The 13,779-nt window shown below is 39.1% G+C and overlaps 1 protein-coding gene and 1 pseudogene across 3 annotated transcripts in view; one reads left to right on the forward strand and one right to left on the reverse strand.

The window, feature by feature from the left end:
- SHROOM4 (shroom family member 4) overlaps positions 1 to 13,779 on the reverse strand; it is a 199,516-nt gene that overhangs the window by 117,564 nt on the left and 68,173 nt on the right. The gene's annotated exons all lie outside the window — the stretch shown is intronic.
- On the forward strand, positions 6,736 to 8,403 carry LOC112403254 (spermine synthase pseudogene; annotated as a pseudogene). Its single transcript, XR_003003875.1, has one exon. The product of XR_003003875.1 is annotated as a spermine synthase pseudogene (transcript).

Below are 13,779 nucleotides of genomic sequence, written 5' to 3' on the forward strand. Positions count from 1 at the left end.
GATATACAATGGAGAAAAGACAGTCTCTTCAATAAGTGGTGCTGGGAAAACTGGACAGCTACATGTAAAAGGATGAAATGAGAACACTCCCTAACACCATACACAAAAATAAACCCAAAATAGACTAAGGACATAAATATAAGGCCAGACACTGTACGACTCTTAGAGGAAAACATAGGCAGAACACTCTATGGACATACATCCCAGCAAGATCCTTTTTGATCCACCTCCTAGGGAAATAGAAATAAAAACAAAAATAAACAAATGGGACCTAATGAAACTTCAAAGCTTTTGCAAAGCAAAGGAAACTACAAACAAGATGAAAAGACAGCCAAGAAAAAGAAATATCGTATATTAACGCATATATGTGGAACCTAGAAAAATGGTATCGATAAACCGGTTTGCAGGGCAGAAATAGAGACATAGATGTAGAGAACAAACGTATGGACACCAAGGGGGGTAAGTGGTGGGGGAGGGGGGTGGTGGTGTGATGAATTGGGAGATTGGAATTGACATATATACACTAATATGTATAAAATGGATAACTAATAAGTACCTGCTGTATAAAAAAAATAAAATTCAAAAAAAAGAAAACTATGAACAAGGATAAATGATATGCATGCTGAAATGTTTATAGAGACCTGTACTGATGTCTTCAGTTTACTTTGAAGTGCATCAGAAAATAACAGGGATTGATGGATGCAAATAGGGAATCAATAAACGAACAGATATGTGATCAAATAAATATAACTATAACATTAATAATAGAATCTAAATGATGGGTATTTGAATGTTCAATGTAAAATTCTTTCAATTGTTCTGTATGTTTGAAAAATTCAGTTATAAAATGTCAGAAACACATACCAACAGGCCCAAAAGTTGCTCCTGGATATAGCTCTCTAAAAGACTGTTCATTCATTTATTCATTCCATAAACAATATGCATGAGCTGAGACTCTACTGTGTGTTAGGCATGAGTTCAAATCCTGGGTCTGCCATTTCATAAAAGTTTGAACTTGGGCAAGTCACTTCACCTCTCTGAAACTTGCTTTCTTATCTGTTCAGTAGGGAGAATAATAACTTTACTAATTGGTGTGAGAAAGGTGAGGTGTTCCATTTTCAAGGCCAGGCCCATGCAAGTGGTTGCTTCTGGCTTTTGCAAGTCCTCCAGCTGGTTTGGGGCAACAGGGAGGCTGGCTGTGTCCACTAGGAAGGCACTGTCAAACTGTGGGCCTGGGGAAGTAACTTGAGAACAGGCAAGTGGGTAAGTACCTCAGGAGGTAATAAAGCACAGAGCCAGCCAAGGAGCAGAAACCCGGGCCTGAGAAGCTGTCCAGGAGTGTGTTTTATGAGCCTCTGAACAGCAGAGCTCTCTGGAGCACAGGAAACTGTGCATCAAAAGTGCAGCAGGCTTTCTAGTGGCCAAATCCAATCAGGCTCTAATTAGGCTAAGTTTTAGGAGGCAACAGCCTTGGGCAGCAAATATCTCTACACAAGAAAGTGGTGACATAATCCATTGTTTTCTACAGACTCTACTCCTTAGTTTGCTCCTCAAGTATAAAGTAAGAAGGCTGTTTGGGGGGCACTGTTATATATTTATCTATGCCAGATGGTTCTTTTCTTACCTTCTTATTGCTTTATAAGCTCCCAACACTACTCCTATCCCTTCCCTGTGTAGCCTGGATAGGTTAGTAACTCCTATGTACTTCCAGAGCTCTCTACACTCACCTCTACTGTTCCATGCACTTACTGCATAGTACTGAAGTTGTCTGTTCGTGAGTCCGTCTCCTCTGCTCTACTGGGAACTCCCCGAAGACAGAGACTAGGTCTTTCTCATATCTGTTTCCCAAGCACCTATGGGTGCTTAGTAGATGTATGTTGGACAGTTTGGGGGAACTTGAGGGTATTAACTGAGTTTTATTTTAAACCTGTAATCTAACAGTACCTTATACACAGTAGGTGTTCTATGTATATCTTCTCTGATAAAAGTAATTTTTAAAGGGCTTAAAGATATATGGTACTGTCATACAGAGTGAAGTAAGTCAGAAAGAGAAAAACAAATACCATATGCTAACACATATATATGGAATCTAAAAAAAAATGGTTCTGAAGAACCTAGGGGCAGGACAGGTATAAAGATGCAGATGTAGAGAATGGACTTGAGGACATGGGGAAGGGGAAGGGCAAGCTGGGACAAAGTGAGAGAGTGGCATGGACATATATACACTACCAAATGTAAAACAGATAGCTAGTGGGAAGCAGCCACATAGCACAGGGAGATCAGTTCGGTGCTTTGTGACCACCTAGAGGGGTGGAATAAGGAGGGTGGGAGGCAGGGAGACGCAAGAGGGAAGCGATATGGGAACATATGTATATGTATAACTGATTCATTTTGTTATAAAGCAGAAACTAACACACCATTGTAAAGCAATTATACTCCAATAAAGATGTAAAAAAATAAAAATAAATAAAAACCAGAACATCAGGAGCACTGACCAAGCAGAACAGATGCAGATCAACACACGAAACAGTGTCCTCCAGGCTCCCTGCTGTGCTGGGCACTATCCCTTTAGTTGCTGGGTCTTGCGGAGGTTAAAAATGGGTCCAGGAGTGGGGAACAGGGCAGAAGGAGGGATCTTGAGGGGACAAAGAGGAGCAGCTGGTATTAAAATATTCCACAATTTTAACAAGAGGTGTGACTATATCAGTGTCCTGCTTCAATGTCATGTGAAGGAACATGTATGTTACCTTGTGGGCAACCAGGAGCCCAGGAATTCCATGTGGGTTGGAAAGGGCACTTTAGCAGCAGTATGGAGGATGGACTGGATTGGGGCAGCATGCAGCCAGGGAGACAAGTAAAAACGCTTTGCAATACGCCAAGGAAGATAGATAACAGGGCTTACTGCAGTGGCAACAGGGCATGTATTTCTGTAAGCATGCTCAAAGATGTTTGCACAAATCCCCATCTCTATATACCACCTTTATTCCTAAGAGTTCTCCAGTCTTTTTGCTGTCATGGCTCCAATATCCTAGCCCATTGCAAGCTTATACACACAAACACATATATACACAAATACATACACGTGTACACTTGTGTGACAGGCCCTGTTTAAGTATACACACTCAACTAGTGGCTGGCAGGCTATAATTATGGCAAGTAAGAGGCCTGCCAAGAAAAATTCATTTAAATATTGAGGTCGTCCTATTCCCAGATGCAGGAGAGTGGCTGCAGTATAAATATCTACCTTCATGATACCAACCTATGTTATGGATCGTCCTCTCTAATTTTCCAAGCATAGTCACACAATTATCTCATTTGTTTTCTTAACAATGGTCCTGGGAGGTGGATAGGACTGGTATTATTTAGTTCCAATGTATAGATAGGGAAACTGAGGTTTGGAAAGAAGGTCACTCGTAATGGGTCGGTGGTACCACTAGGACTAAGATGCCTTCTGCCTCTTGTCTCTGTTTTGTTCTTCTGCCTCTGTCTCCTGTTTCTCTCAACCTTCCATGTGGCAGCCTTCTTCAGAATAATTCCTGATCATTCTTGCTCCCACGTCCTGCAAACAAATACTAATTCTAATGCACATTGCTAAGAGAGTACTGTGGATAACTCAGAGTCTCCAACCCTATCCTCCACGGCCCTGCTCAAGTCTTACCATCCCCTCCAGGAAATCTGCCCTGGGACACCGGTTCAGTAACCTCAACCGCTTCTCCTTTAATATTTAGTTTGTATTACTGCCTTAGTGCTTTCTTTATTCTCTCCTATTGTGTTCTGATTTCTCCATCTGTGACTTCTGGTTCCCTGGCTTCTTTTTTCTCCCTGCCTAGCACAAGGCTTGGCACACAAGGGAACACTTAATAAAGCATTGTTAATGAATAGCTGGATCCAATAGAGCCTTACTCTGGCATTGTAATGCCTGAAATTCCCAGTTCACAACAAAGCACTCTGAATGTGTGTGTGTGTGTGTGTGTGTGTGTGTGTGTGTGTGTGTGTGTATCCATGCACCACTCATCCAGTGACCCTGAGGATAACTAAATCAATGCCTTCAAAGTGCAGCATCAGCACATAGTTATTGTACATTCCAGTAGGAACTGAAGCAAGGCAACTTTTTTCCCTCTAATTTTTTAAAAAATAAATATTGCTCTGGTTCCAAGTGGTATATTTTTGACATCTTGTGTACATTTCTGAAATAGAGTCCAGATGAGAAATGAGCTCGTGTATGTCCATCTCAACCGGAGAACAGTAGATTCCTATTCATGGACAATTTCATTTCTGAAATCCCAATTGCGGAAAAAAGCCTAGGGAGCAGGTTGCAGGAAAGAACGAGGCCAACGTGGAGTGACTGCTTGACAATCTCTTTGAGGCTTGAGGACAAGAGCAGGGCATGAGGAAGAGAAGAAAAAGGCACTAAAATGTTACCCTCCCCTCTCATACCTGCCCATTTAGATTTCTAAGGGACATGAATGGGAAGGCAGCTGATGGCTGCTCCCAAGCGGGCAGGATACTTGCAAAACACCCTTTAGATATGAGGGTGGCCAAAGGCAGGTGAACCTCAAGAAGAGAACTAGGTAAAGCAGGTCCCAGAGAACACCACCCACTAGTTTGCATGGAGAGAAATGCCTCCACAGAGTCCCAACTGAGAATGAAGGAATAATTTTTCTACCTCTTTTATAACGTGTAACATTGCCCAAGTACCTACCACGTACTAGGTACTGTTCTTCGCACTTATAAACATCAACTACTTTGTACTGTTGGGATTCACATTCTGATTTTACAGGTGAGGAAACTGAAGCTCAGAGAGAAATTAAGTCATTTACCTGTCATCACACAGTCTGGCTGACTGCATATTCTGGGTTCTTTCCATTGCACCACTCTGCCTTCCTCAGGTATATTCAGTGAGCTCTGGCAACAAGAAAAAAGCTGAAAACCACTCCCAGTGAGCACTTGGTCTTAAATGATGAGTGAGACATCGTCTAATGGAGAAAAAGAGGAAAACGGTATTCATTCCTGGCTGAAGGAATAGCAGATGCAAAGGGGCCGATGAAGGAAAGAAAAAAGCACATTCGGGAAAATGGTAAATAGTTTTGTGGGGTTACTTGAGAGTGAGTACAGGTGATGAAACACGAGGCTAGAGCAGTTGAGGCCAGTTTATAAAGGGTCTCATCTATCATGTTAAGGAATGTGGTTTTCTCTCTGAGGAGATAAAAAATACTAGAAGAGAGGGAGTAGAGGTCACACCTCTGTTTTAGAAAGAGCACTGAGGCAGCCATGTGGGCAGACAGTTCCGAAGAGGCACTGACTGGCTGCAGGGAGACCAAGTTGGGAACGTGTGGTAACAGTCAAGGCGAGAGTCAGGGTGGTGAAACAAATGGAGACCCAGCTCGTAAAATGCTGCCTCCAGAACAGTCATTGCAAGTCAGCCTCAGTCTAATTTCAAAGCTTGGATTCCAGGCTTTGCAGTACCTACCCCCACAGCCCTTAAACACTGCATGTGTTGCTTTGGCCTCAAAACTAGTAACAAGTCTTGTTTTGTCCCTTGGGGCCTTGCCATTTGTCTCCATCTTCTAAGCTGGTGGCTTTGTAGCTCCCCTGAGCCTAGCCTAGCCCAGCAGTCTGGGGAGGGAGGAGAGAAGTCAGGTAGGCTCCAAGCAGAAAGGGCCCTGATGAACACATGTTTCACGTTCCCCACATTGCATGGCAATTCAAAACCAAACCCTACTGGATTGTTTTCTTAAAGATTTGGGATGGGTTTGGGGCTTCTTCTCTTTCTTTCTTTTTCTTCTTTTTTTATTATGTGTGTTTCTGGACTGCAAATATTTCCTCTGTCCTTGAGTTAAGTAATAGCAGAGGGTGAGAGAAAATGAAAATTTGCAGCAATGCAGAAAAGATGTTTCTGGAAAAGTCCAGAGGAGGGAAGGAAATCCAGTGTGGGGGCTCATAGCAATGTTCAGAGAAGGCCAGAGAATGTGGCTGTGGAGGGGTGGCAGTGGGGTTTCAGCTAGGGCAAGTGTATAGAAGTCAGGCAAAAGCCTACCTAAGGGACATGGCCCCTGACATGCAGGCTAGTTGCAGCCCTTGGCTCCTCTGCAATCAGCACTCAGATTGATTTTGCTCTGGTCATCAGCAGCTGTATAGCACCAGCACAGCCTGCAAGGTGTGGGCTCTTCCTGTTAACCATGGAAATTAAAGCACTAAAATGAACCAAAAGCACTTTACAGGTAAAGGCAGCCAACAATGCACTCCTCAGAAGCCCATGCTCCCCAAGAACTGGAGGATCTTACAAAAACCTCCCAGGCTTCCCTCTATATATAACTGTACAATTCTGAAATGGAGCCTAGATGAGAAGCCAGGTCATGTGTATGTCTCTCCCAGTCTGAGAACAGTAGATTCCTACTCATGGACAGCTTTATTCTTGAAATTCCAATTGTATAAAAAGGACTAGTGGAAAATAGATAACTAACAAGGACCTACTGTATAGCACTGAGGCCTATACTCAGTATTTTTTAATAACCTATAAGGGAAAAGAATCTGAAAAAGTATATACACATACATAGAATTTATACACACACACACACACACACACACACACACATATATATACACCTGAAACTAACACAACATTGTAAATCAACTATACTGCAATATAAAAAAAGACTAGTGGAACAGATTTTATTTTATTTTCCATCTCACTCCCTTTCTATCATTTCCCTTAAGATGTAATGAGAGAGCCTCCCCGGCGCGGCACACTCCCTGCCGGCCGCAGCCTGACACACCGCGCCGCCCCCCAGTCTCCCCGGCCGCCTCCCCCAGGCATGGCCCAGGGCCTCGCCTCACTATGGCAGCAGCACGGCACAGCACCCTTGACTTCATGCTCGGCACCAAAGCTGATGGTGAGACCATTCTGAAAGGCCTCCAGTCCATCTTCCAGGAGCAGGGGATGATTGAGTCGGTGCACACCTGGCAGGACCATGGCTATTTAGCGACCTACGTAAACAAAAACGGCAGCTTTGCCAATTTGAGAATTTACCCGCATGGATTGGTGTTGCTGGACCTTCAGAGTTACGACAGTAATGCACAAGGCAAAGAAGTTGACAGTCTTTTGAACAAAGTAGAAGAAAGAATGAAAGAATTGAGTCAGGACAGTACTGAGCGGGTGAAGCGATTACCACCCATAGTTCGAGGAGGGGCCATTGACAGATACTGGCCCACTGCAGATGGCCGCCTGGTTGAGTACGACATAGATGAAGTGGTGTATGATGAAGACTCACCTTACCAGAACATTAAAATTTTACACTCAAAACAATTTGGAAATATTCTCATCCTCAGTGGGGATGTTAATTTGGCGGAAAGTGATCTGGCGTATACCCGGGCCATCATGGGCAGCGGCAAAGAAGATTACACTGGCAAAGATGTACTGATTCTAGGAGGCGGAGATGGGGGCATATTATGTGAAATAGTCAAACTGAAACCAAAGATGGTCACTATGGTAGAGATTGACCAAATGGTGATTGACGGATGTAAGAAATACATGCAAAAAACATGTGGTGATGTCCTAGACATTCTTAAAGGAGACTGCTATCAGGTTCTAACAGAAGACTGTATTCCAGTACTGAAGAGGTACATCAAAGAAGGGAGAGAGTTTGATTATGTGATTAATGATTTGACAGCTGTTCCAATCTCCACATCTCTGGAAGAAGATTCCACATGGGAGTTTCTCAGACTGATTCTTGACCTCTCAATGAAAGTATTGAAACAGGATGGGAAATATTTTACACAGGGAAACTGTGTCCATTTGACTGAAGCCCTGTCACTCTATGAAGAACAGCTGGGGCACCTGTATTGTCCTGTGGAATTCTTGAAGGAGATCATCTGTGTCCCGTCATACTTGGAATTGTGGGTATTTTACACTGTTTGGAAGAAAGCTAAACCTTGAAAATCAATTTCCCCTAATCATGTGTGCTGCAAATAGCCTTCCTGATCTTCATATGCTGTACATGACATCGAAAGGAGTCAGGCAATTAATTGTGAATTCCTTCAAGTTTCCTTTTTTTAATTATTTTTTAATTTAAAAATCAAATGGAAAATGTATATTTTGATGAAATAGGGTGTCATTTTTTTGAAGGATGATTAGACAGCACAGTGAAGGCTGCTAAATGCACTGAACCTCTAGGATGTGATTTTTGTTTTTGTTTTTGTTTGTGGGCTTTTTTTGTTTCTGTTTCGGTAGACTTCGAATTTGATTGTTTGGAGGAATGAACATCATTGTTTCCTTCTGGAGGGAAGCTCTTGACGGGAGTTCCTTTTCCCCCCAAATTGACATAGGTATTAAAATTTGGTGCTTATAAGGAAAGACTTTTAAAAATGAATAGCAATGCTTCGATTAAAATTACAAATGAGAAAAAAAAAGATATAATGAGAAAGTACAGCTGAAGTCTTCTGACAATGTGTAGCATTTAGGGGAACAATTATTTATAATTTTTAATGAATAGCTTTGTTGAGATACAATTTGTATACCATAAAATTATCATACCATAAAATCCACCCATTTTAAGTATATTTCAAAGGTTTTTAGCACATTTATAGAGTTATGCAGCCATCACCACCACATCTAATTTTAGAACATGTTCATACCCCCAAGAAAGAAACTGAGCTCATATTCAGTCAGTCCAAGTTCCTACCCACAGTCCTAGGCAACCACTAATCACTTTGTGTCTCTATAGATATCCCTTTCTTATAAATGGAATGATAAAATGTATGGTCTTTTGTGCCTGGTTTCTTTCACTTAGCATGTTTTTGTGGGTCCATCCATATTGTGGCATGTATCAGTGCTTCAATTCTCTTTATTGCCAAATAGTATGTCATTATATGATGTATAATAGTTCGTTTATCTAGTCACCATTAATGGACATTTGGGCATTTCGACTATGAGGAATGATGCTGCTAAGAATATTCGTGTACAAGTTTTTGTGTAGACATATGTTTCCATTTCTTTTGGGTAGATATCTAAGAGCAGAATTGCTGGATCATATGGTAATTGACCATAGATCAATGATGTATGATTTTATTGCTGGACACTCAATTCTATTCCATTTATCTATATATGTCTTTCCTTATGCCAGTACAACATTGTCTTGATTACTGTAGCTTTGTACTAAGTATGAATTTAAGAGGTGTGAGTCCTCCAACTTTGTTCTTCTTTTTCAAGATTATTTTGGCTAGACAGGGTACGTGCAATTCAATATGTATTTTAGAATTAACATTAAATGGATATGAATGCATGAAATGAATATTCAGCTTGTCCGTTTCTGGAATATCTTCAAATCAATCAATATGAAAAACCACATTAAGAAATTGAAGAGTAAAAATCATATGATCATCTCAGTAAATGCAGAAAATTCTTTTGACAAAATCCAACATCCATTTATGATAAAAAAAAACTCTCAAGAAAGTAGGTATAGAAGAAACATACCTCAACATAATAAAGGTCATATATGACAAGCTGACAGCTAACATCATACTCGATGGTGAAAAGGTGAAAGCACTTCCTCTAAGATCAGGAACAAGATAAGGATGCCCACCCTTGCTGCTTTTATTCAATATAGTATTGGAAGTTATAGGCATAGCAATCAGACAAGAAAAAGTAATAAAAAGGATCCAAATTGGAAAGGAAGAAGTAAAATCGTCACTGTTTGCAGATGACATGATACTATAGAAAATTGTAAAGATACCACCAAAAAACGACTAGAACTCATTAATGAATTGGGTAAAGTTGCAGGATACAAAATTAATACCCAGGACTCTGCTGCTTTTCTATACACTAACATAAACTAGCAGAAATAGAAATTAAGAAAACAATCCCATTCATAATTGCATCCAGAAGAATAAAATATCTAGGAGTAAATCCAACTAAGGAGGTAAAAACCTATATTCAGAAAATGACAAGTCACTGAGGAGAGAGATTTAAGATGACACAAATACATGGAAAGATATACCATGCTCGTGGATTGGAAGAATTAGTATTGTTCAAATGACCATACTACCCAAGGCAATCTACAGACTCAATGCATTCCCTATCAAAATACCAATGGCATTTCTCACAGACCTAGAACAAGTAATTCTAAACTTTGTACATAAACACAAAAGACCCCTAATAGCCAAAACAATCTTAAGAAAGAAGAACCAAACAGGTTTCAAACTATATTACAGAGCTACAGTAATCAAACACTATGGTACTGGCACAAAAACAAAGAGATAGATCACTGGAACTGAATAGAGCCCAGAAATGAACCCACACTTAAATGGTCAATTAAGTTATGACAAAGGAGGCAAGAACATACAGTGGGAAAAAGTCTCTTTGATAAATGATGTTGTGAAAACTGGACAGCTATAAGCAAAAGAATGAAAATGGGGCACTTTTTTTACAAAACACAAAAATAAACTGAAAATGGATTAAAGACTTAAACTTAAGACCTGAAACCACAAAAGTTGTAGAAGAAATTATACACTTATGCTCTTTGCTATCAGTCTCAGAAATATATTTTTTTGGATCTGTCTCTTCAGGCAAAGGCAACAAAGCAAAAATAAACAAATGGACCTATATCAAACTAAAAAGCTTTTGCACAGTGAAGGAAACCACCAACAAAACAAATAGGCAGTGTACTGAATGGGAGCAGATATTTATAAATGAAATATCCCATAAGGGGTTAATATTCAAAATATATAAAGAAATCACACAACCCAATAAAAAAAAAGTGATTAAAAAATGAGCAGGGGATCTGAATAGACATTTTTCCAACGATGACATATGGCCAACAGGCACATGAAAGATGCTTAACATAACCAATCAAATCAACATGCAAATCAAAACCACAATGAGATATTACCTCACACCTGTCAAAATGGCTATTATCAAAAAGGAGAGAAAAAAAGAAGTGCTGGAGGAGATGTGGAGAAAAGGGAACCCTTGTGCACTGTTGGTATGAATGTAAAATTGTTTGGCCACTATGAAAAACAGTATGGAGGTTCCTCAAAATATTAAAAATAAAACTATCATATGATCCAGCCATTCCACTTGTGGGTATTTATTCAAAGAAACTGGAGACACTAATTCGAAAAGATATGTGCACCCCACCCCATGTTCACTGCAGCATTATTTACAATAGCCAAGATATTGTAAGTGTCCATTGATAGATTAATGGATAAAGAAGATGCTTTTGCAAATATTTTCTCCCAGTCTGGTGGCTTGTCTTCTCATTCTCTTGACAATGTCTTTTGCATAGCAGAAGTTTTTAATTTTGAATGAAGCCCAGCTTATAAATTATTTCTTTGATGGATCATGCCTTTGGTGTTTTATCTAAACATTCATCACCTTACCCAAAGTCATTTAGGTTTTCTTCTATATTATCTTCTAGGAGTTTTATAGTTTTACATTCCACATTAAGTCTATGATCCATTTTGAGTTAATTTTTGTGAAGGGTATAAAGTCTTTGTCTTGATTTTTTTTTCTTTTGCATGTGGAGGTGCAGTTGTTCCAACACCATTCGTTGAAAGGACTATCTTTGCTCCATTGTATTGCCTTTGCTCCTTTGTCAAGAAACAGTGAGCTACAATATCAAAAAAAACCCAAAAAACCCAATCCAAAAATGGGCAGAAGACCTAAATAGACATTTCTCCAAAGAAATGGGGGTATATGTGTATGTATAGTTGATTCACTTTGTTATAAAGCAGAAACTAACAAACCATTGTAAAGCAACTGCAGTCCAATAAAGATGTTTTTGTAAAAAAAAAAAAAGAATCAGTGAGCTATATTTATGTGGGCCTATTTCTGGGCTCTCCATTCTGCTCCATTGATCTATTTTTCTATTCTTTTGCAAATACCACACTTTCTTGATTACTGTAGCTTTATAGTAAATCTTAATGTCGGGCTTCCCTGGTGGCACAGTGGGTGGGAATCTGCCTGCCAATGCAGGTGACACGGGTTCGGTTCCTGGCCTGGGAAGATTCTCACATGCCGCGGAGCAACTAAGCCCGTGTGCCACGACTACTGAGCCTGCGCTCTAGAGCCCGTGCTCTGCAACAAGAGAAGCCACGACAATGAGAAGCCCGTGCACCACTCACTGCAACTAGAGAAAGCCTGTGCACAGAACAAAGACCCAACACAGCCAAAAATAAAACGAACAAATAAATAAATAAATTTATTTTTAAAAAAATCTTAATGTCAAGTAGTGTCAGTACTCCAACTTTGTTCTACTTCAATACTGCGTTGGTTATTCTGGGTCTACTGCCTCTCCAAACAAACTTTAGAATTAGTTCATTGATATCCACTAAATAATTTGGAGGGATTTTGATTGGGATTGCATTGAATCTATATATCAATTTGAGAAGAAATGACTCGACAATATTGAGTCTTTCTATCCATGAACATGGACTATCTATCCATTTATTTAGTTCTTTTTTAATACCATCAGACTTTTTGTAGTTTTCCTCATATAGTTCTTGTACATATTTTGTTTGATTTATACCTAAGTATTTCATTTTGGGGGCTGCTAATGTAAATGGTGCTATGTTTTTAATTTCAAGTTTCACTTGTTCATTGCTGATATATAGGAAAGTGATTTACTTTTCTATATTAACCTTGTATCCTGCAACCTTGCTGTAACTGCTTATTCGTTCCAAGTTTTTTGTGTCCATTCTTTCAGATTTTTGATATATACCGTCATGTCACCTACAAGCAGTTTTCTTTATTCCATCCCAAACTGTATACCTTTCATTATTTTACTGCATTATATAGTACTTCCAGTACAATGTTGAAAAGGAGTGGTGAAAGGGAACATCTTTTCCTTGTTTCTGATCTTAATGAGAAAGCTTATCATCATTAAGTATGATGTTAGTGCTATTGCTTTTAAAATAAACTTTTATTTTAGAATAGTTTTAGATATACAAATTACAAAGATAGTACAGAGATTTCCCATACACCCCACACACAATGTCCCCTATTATTAATGTATGACATTAATATGGTACATTTGTAATAACCAGTTAACCAATATTGGTACATTATTAGTAACTAAAGTCCATACTATTCAATATTTCATTAGTTTTTACCTAATGTCCTTTTTCTGTTCCAGGATGCCATCCAGGATACAACATTACATTTAGTTGGTACATCTCTTTAGGCTCTTCTTTCCTTTGACAGTTTTTCATACTCTCCTTGTTTCTGACAACCTTGACATTTTTGAGGAGTACTGGTTAGGTATTTTGTAAAATATTCCTCCATCGGTATTTGTCTGATGTTTTTCTCACGATTAGACTGGGGCTATGGGTTTTTGAGGGGAAGATCACAAAAGTGCAATGCCCTTTTCATCACATCATATCAAGGGACATACTATCAACATGACTTAATACTGTTGATGTTAACCTTTATCACCTGGCTGAGGTAGTGTTTGTCAGCTTTCTTCACTATACATTACTCTTTTCTCCTTTTCCATACTGTACTCTTTCAAGGAAGTCACTATACACAGGCCTGACTTAAAGAGTGGAGAGTTATATTCCATGTACCTGAGAGAAGAGTATCAACATAAATTATTTGGGATTCTTCTGCATGAAAGAGTTGTCTATTCTCCCCATTTATATATTTATTCAATCATTTATTTATACCCATATAGACACATAGATATTTATTTTATAAATATTTATATTTATATTTTTAAATATTTTATATATATTTATAAAATATATTTTATATTTTATAAATATTTATAAATATTTTATAAATAA

This window comes from Neophocaena asiaeorientalis, unplaced genomic scaffold (genome assembly GCF_003031525.2).
Source record: "Neophocaena asiaeorientalis asiaeorientalis breed wild unplaced genomic scaffold, Neophocaena_asiaeorientalis_V1.1 scaffold675, whole genome shotgun sequence".
Lineage (NCBI taxonomy): Eukaryota > Metazoa > Chordata > Mammalia > Artiodactyla > Phocoenidae > Neophocaena > Neophocaena asiaeorientalis.